Genomic DNA, 7,235 nt, shown 5'->3' with positions numbered 1-7,235 from the left:
TTAAATCTCACTCCAGCCCCCAGAGTATTTACCAAATATATTTATTTATTTATTTTACATTTGTTGACCGGGCTTGTCCGACTGAGCTGAAGAGCCTTTTTTCAGTGGAGGTCGGGGAAGAAAAGCTCCAACATATTATACAATTTTCATTATAAATTAGCATTAAACAGCAATGTTACAGGATTATTACAAGGCATCAAGTAGCAATACAATGTTATACAGTGTCAATAATCAGGAGTATAGCAAAGCTCTTTCAAGATGTATGAAAAGAAATAATATGTCATTAAGATGAATATAGTTTTTGGGGTAAGTGGTTACAAAAAAAACATTTTTATCATAATGTAACTGCATGAAGGCAAGACAATTACTATAGAATATTTCTCTAAGGTGATTAGCTTAATAGTTTTTAGAAGACAGTAGAAAGAGTAGTCAAGGAGGATTAGAGAGAGCTAGTGAGAAGAGAGAGTTCAGGGCAGAAAGTAGATTAAAGTATGGGAAGTAGGAGATGTTTAAGGAGGGAGACTAAAGTGGCAGGACCAGTGACTTTTAAAGCGCTCTTTGGTGGCTGTCTTAAATTGTTTAGGATGTGTAAGGGTCCTGATTTCTAGTGGGAGCCTATTCCGGGCAATAGTGGGGTGATAGATGTACATGTTACATCCAAATTTAGACTTGGGTTTGTAGATTTGTATTAGATCTTGGTTAGAGCTTCAGAGAGGTCTGGAGGGAGAATAATGGGAGATGAGAGGGGATAGTGTCGGGCAGTAGGAAGGCTGGTATAGGATAGAATGAATGATCTGGAGCTGAGAGAGAAGAAGCTGGTGGGGTACTTCAAGCCAGTTTAGGTGTTTTAGAGAGTGACAGTGATGGGATTTGTAGGTTTGTTGGGCAGCAAATCTAGCTACCTTGTTGTAGGTAGATTCGAGTTTAGTCAGGAGTGTTGAGTTAAGATTTGTGAGAATTTGAGAGTTGTACATTAGACTGGGTAGAAGGTAGGTAAGAGACAAGAGTAATCTTGGCTTCAGAGGTAAGGAATTCCTTGTTGCGGTAAAGGAGCCCAAGTTTTGAATGAGTCTTTTTGATACAGTTATTAACATGCAAGTCAAATTTAAGCTGATCATCGATGGTGATGCCTAAGAGCTTAGTGCTGGATCCTACCTGAATGGGAGTGTTATTAAGGGACTGTATGGAGAAAGAGGGTTTAATATTGTTAAATTTTTTAGGTAGGAAGAGTAACGGCTTTTTTTTTAGGGTTAAGGATGAGCTGGTTTTTGGACAGCCATGTTTCAACTAAGTTAAAAGATGCCTGAGTAGCTGAGAAGAGCTTAGAGGGAGAGTTGGCTATGGTGATGACTCTAGAGTCATCTGCGTATTGCACTAAAGATGACTGAGAACAGGAGGTATACAGCTGATTAGTAAAGATATTAAAAAGTAAAGGACCTAGGATAGACCCTTGAGTTACACCCATTTTTACAGGGAGAGGAGAGGAAAGTGCAGAGTGCCATCTCACTGACTGAGATCTATCAGTGAGGTAGCTATAGAACCATGCAACAGTATCAAAGGAGAAGTTGAGGTTATGCAGTTTGTGCAGTAAAAGAGAGTGTGAGATGGTGTTGAAAGCTTTTGAGAGGTCCAAAAATAGGCAAGAGATAAGTTTATGGTCGTCCATGGCTATAGAGACAGTGTTGAGGAATGAAAATAGAGCTGTAGTGGTGCTATCTTTGGGTCTGAAGCCATGTTGAGTGGGTGTAAGCAGATTTTCCTGTATTGGATACTGCATAACTTGTTTATGAATACATTTTTCTAGTACTTTGGAGAAAGGGGAGAGGATAACTATAGGTCTAAAGTTGGAGATATCAGAGGAGTTACCTCCTTTGTATATAGGTAGAGTGTAGCATTGTTTCCAGATGGAAGGGACTTTAGATTCAGAGATAGATCGATTAATTAGGATAGATACAGGAAGAGCAAGAGAGTCAGCTGCTAGTAGAATAAAAGTAGAAGGAATATTGTCATCTGATGCTGAGCATGATTTTAATTTAGAGAGTAGAGTTTTGATGTAGTCAGTAGGTGCAGGTTTAAGGGAGAAGGTACATGGCAGTAGTAGCAGCTCATTTGAGACTGCAGGGATTCTGGGTATTTCCATACTTAGACAAGAGGCTCATATCCATCCCAACCAGGCATCAGCTCATCATAGCAAGAAAAAAGGCGGTCCAAGCTTTTACTCTATTAGGAATAATTATAAATTACAAAAAATCTCATCTAGAACTAAGTCAAACTCTAGAATTCATAGAGGCATTACTCAACACACAATCATCAGTAGCCTCACTTCCCCACTCCAGAGATTAGACAATAAGAGCACAAGTGAAAAAGGTAGCTTGCAATACCAGAATTTCAGCCTGCTTGGTCCTACACGCTCTGAGATCAAAGGAAGCAGAAATAACAATAGTGCCTTTGACCAGATTTCACATCAGAATCCTTCAATGGATTAGTCCTGGCTTCAGGTGTGGGGTCTGTCTGGGTCTCCCCCAGGCTACCAGATACATAGGCCTGTCTTCAAGTCTAACTGCATGTAATTTCATGCACACAAGGAACTGCTTTATCAAAATTGCTCCCTATTAAGATATCTGCAGGGATAACCTCAAACACACCTACTTGCTTGCTTCCTTTTCCACACTTCCAGTGAAGGTGATCCCTGGTCAAAGGTATTAGGAATGGGGTCCCTCCTAAAGCTCTGACTGGAGTGGACTGCCCAAGCAAGTATTGCTCCTCTTTAACCACTGCAAGCTTCACAATGGTTATGTCAGAGGCTGTGCCTCTCTTAGCAGTGGCCTGTTTTCCATCTACTAAAGTAGGATACAAACTCCGGTAATAGTATGGTACCCCTGTCGTCTCCAGAACTTACCACTGGCATACTTTTATTCCCACTTGCTGGCTCCCCCACCTTTTTTTCCCCCACCTTGCTTCCATAGACATTTTTATGCTACATCACCCCCTCTGGTTACATTTAAAACATCTAAACCTTGATTCTGGATAAATACCTGAACAAGTGGCTTCCTCTGTTACTGGTGGACTCTGTTGGGGTGGTTTAGGCTGTCCACCATGGATACTCTTATATATATGTGCAGCACTGAGTATACCTTTCTTCTGCAGTGGTGCCCTGCTTGCTAAGTAGAGATCCCCCATTTCTCGCCACTTCATCTGCAGAGTTATAATCCCGGTCTGCCAACTAGATTCTCATGTCCTCACTCAAAGTGCAAAGGGCTTTTTCCCTCACCAAAACGTCTGCCAGCCTTTCAAAAGTGGTGAACTAACATCCAGTAACCCACCTATAAAACAAGATGCTTAGCTCACCAATATAATCACATACACTTTAATCTGCCTTACATCTATGCTCACAAAACTTTTTCCTGTAAGCCTCAGGTGTTATCTTAAAACATTCCAATAAACATTGTTTAACTTTGTCATAATTCAAACAATCAGTATCAAACAATTTAGAAACAGCAGTTACAGCTTTACCATGGAGTAAGGGGGTCAGGAACTGTACTTAGAGTGCTTTGTCATCATCATATTGTCTACATACTCTTTCAAATATATGAGTAAAACTATCAAAATTATCACTTTCTTTATATTATGGAAGAAATTTACTGACCTTTATTGCCTCTGGGAATTGGTAATTCCCTTCCCCATTACCTCCATGTTCCTGTAAAAGAGTCAGCATATCCCTCTTATGTTGACACTGCTTCCCATTTTTTTCAGCCTGCAAACACCGCAATCTCTCTGCCAGTTCTAATTCCATTCGTTTTGCCTCCAGTTCAAGTCTCTTTAACTCCGGGTGGGTTTTAAATCTTCTGAGGAAAAGGTGAACTGTCCTGTTTCTGAGGGCTGCACATCCCCATCACCAGACGGGTTGTCTTCCTTGTTGCAGGTCCATGCTGCTGCTCTGATTAAGGCTGAAATCATTTCCTCTTTAGTCAGGTTAGCATGCAACAGTCCTTTTTATTGATTTGCACACCTTAGCCAACTGCTTCACTGTCAGCTTGCCATAATCCTCTGCTGACATCTTTGCCTGTTTTCCCTGACTAAACTAATCTAACAAATATAAATAAAACTGTTTTGAAAAATGAAACTCTGTATGTTTACCTTGTAGCTGCTGAGATTACACACACCTTTAGTGACAACTGATTACAGGCTATAGAAGTTCAATTAATATCCACACTACTGCTCACCAATATGTGACGTACCTCCTCTGGGCCAGTAATCAAGGAGCCTTGGTCCTCACCATTGACACGGGTGGAGAACATTCACTTAGAACAAAAATTGATACACACAGTAATTTCAGATGTAGCTCTCTGCACAAAGCACAATTTCCCTTAAGAGCAAATATGGGACACACTCAGTCCTGGGGCTGGACTTCCTCCTCCAGGCCCCAAATAAGACTTCACCTTTCTCTCTGCAGAAACCAGTGCTCTGTGTCCCTCTTCTAAGTAGCTGACACACATACTGTCTGAGATTTGATTTTCACACACACACACACACACACACACACACACACACACACACACACACACACACACACACACACACACACACACACACACCTGGGAAAGGCTGACACAGATTTACTAGCTATGCCTCCTCTGCCAGACTATAAGGTAGACTCACTGCCAACAGCCAGCTACTTTCAGGTTCTTACCAGGGTACCCAATTACTCTTATTAAAATTAATACTATACAAATTGTAATGTTTCAAGCCAAGCAGCAAGACTTTCAGCAGCATGAAGCCCACAGTGTCACCAGATAAATGCAATTCTCTCAAAGGTTGAACTACTTTCTAAAGGATCAGCAACAATGAAAGGTATAGATATATTTAATAATAAATAATAAAATAATAAACATGAAAATACTAAATATCTATTTACAATAAACACCAGAGTTTTATTCAAAGGAAATATAAAAACAACACAGATAGAAAGATTCAGACATGTGCAGAAAACCAATATTTAACTAGTCTCACTATATTTTCCTAACTGACTGAGGAATTACTGTTCCATGGTTACTTACTGAAGCAAGGCAAGATGAAGTCAGTGACTGGTCTTGTTGTCAGGTTCAAAACAGAGTGCTGAGTGTCACACATCTCTCATTAATATCTAAAATAATTTCAGTTCTATCTATTTAATGACATCACATCTGGTCGCCTGACTCTGTGATTCCCACACTACCCCCCCAAACTAGAAGCTGAACCAGAATCTAGCACAGATATATCACAATATATACCTAGAGCTTTAGCTTTGATAAGGCATCTGGAGACTGTGAAACAATTCCAATACTTTCATCCTTCTTGTATAAACTAACCAGACACTCTCTAGCACCGCAGGGTAGCACTTAGTTCACCACTAAGGACAATAAGAACAGGATTCCAGACCAGACAATACATCTCTGGCTCATTTAGCCCTGTGAGATAAAATCTTTATGACATAAAACAAGTAATTTAATTTCAGTCTATTTTTCTTAAGGGGTTGAGCTTAAGCTTAACCTTTTCTCTTCCAGCATTCTCTGTTAATATACATTTATTTCCTGATTTACAACAGTACAGTCTGATATAAATGTATCATCTGATGTTGTCAATTTTCATTCTGTCCTCAACTAACTGGTTCAGATCCACACCCTCAGATCCAACTCAGCTGCTGTAAAAGCTTGTGGCAATCTTGAACTCTCAAGCTTCTCCCATACCCAGACTGCACCAATCCCCATTACCTCAGATCTTGTTTGCCACCTCCATGTAAAAGAAGTGGTTTTCCATTATCTCTTGAGCTACTAAATAGATAGTTGATTTTTTCCATATTTTTTCTCTAAATTTATCTCCTCATTATTTTTCCTTTGTACTAGTGTACTGGTGATACAATTGTTAGTATTTCCCCTTCTCTCATTCTCTTTTTTTCTTCTTCCCTTGCCCTTCGTTACTACCTTCATAAGTAGTTTTTCAACTTATTTCTAGTGTCTTTAAAGAAAAAAAATGTTTCTATAATCTTTTCTAGTATACATGTGTGTGTGTGTGTGTGTGTGTGTGTGTGTGTGTGTGTGTGTGTGTGTGTGTGTGTGTGTGTGTGTGTGTGTATATATATATATATATATATATATATATATATATATACATACATATATGTTCATAGGTTCATAAGTAGGTACTAGGCTATTGGCCCTAGGGCCTATATAAGCCTCACCAAAAAGGTACCCTTGCTTTCGCCACCCAAGAAAATTATTTTCTTGCGCCCCTGTCGAGCAGAGCCACAGAAGTGATTACCGGGGTCAATTTCCTATTTCCCTTCCAATCATCAAGATTTTTCTTGAAGAGTGCTAATGAGGAGCTTTGTTTGATATATATAGGTAGTTTGTTCCAGAGTATGGGAAGTCTCTGGGACAGGAATCTATCCATCCAGCATGTTCTGTTTATTGTGGTGACAAGGTTTAGGTCCCTAGAGCGTATAGCTCAGAGGGATTAGGATTTCAAGTGGAGCATGTCCAACAGCTCTGGGTTTGACATAGCTTTATATGTTAGGCAGATATTGCCTCTGAGTAGGCGATATGCGACGGAGTAAAGCTGGAGTTGTTTTAGACAGTCAGTTTAGGGCATCTGTTTGAGGTCAGTAATCCTCTTTGTGAGGTATTTCTGCGGTTTTTCCATTTGTTGTAGATGTCTTGTGAGGTACATTCCAAAAGGGGCATTGTACTCTATAATGGGTTGAATGAGTGATGAGTAGAGGGGAATAATTACCTCTTTTTTCCTGGATGAGAAACCTTTTGTAATGAGGTGTACCACACAGAAGGATTTCCAGACTGCTGTGGTGATGTGATTATCAAAGGAGAGACTACTGTCCACCTGTTTCCCAAGGTCTCTTATCACACGTTCGGTGTTAAGTATACTATCGCCTATGTGGTAGTTCATGGGTACAGAGTTTTTACCAAAAGCGATGACAATGCACTTTTTGGCATTGAGCTTGAGGCCATGGCTTTGACACCAGGCATCTGTCTCAGTGAGGCCCTTTTGTAGGATGTCCACATCATTAGGAGTTTTGATTATGGATCCAAGTTTGCAGTCATCTGTGAACTTCATTAGCCAAAGGCCTTCTGTGTTAGCCTGTACTTCAGAGAAGTAGATACCAAACAGGAGAGGACCCAGGACTGAACCCTGTGGTACTCCACTTGTCACTGGTCTGAAGTTGGATTTGGAGTCTGCTACTT

The sequence above is a fragment of the Protopterus annectens genome, chromosome 7.part0, assembly GCF_019279795.1.
Source record: "Protopterus annectens isolate FY-2018-M chromosome 7.part0, PAN1.0, whole genome shotgun sequence".
Taxonomy (NCBI): Eukaryota; Metazoa; Chordata; order Ceratodontiformes; family Protopteridae; genus Protopterus; species Protopterus annectens.
Note: the sequence above shows the minus strand (reverse complement) of the source record.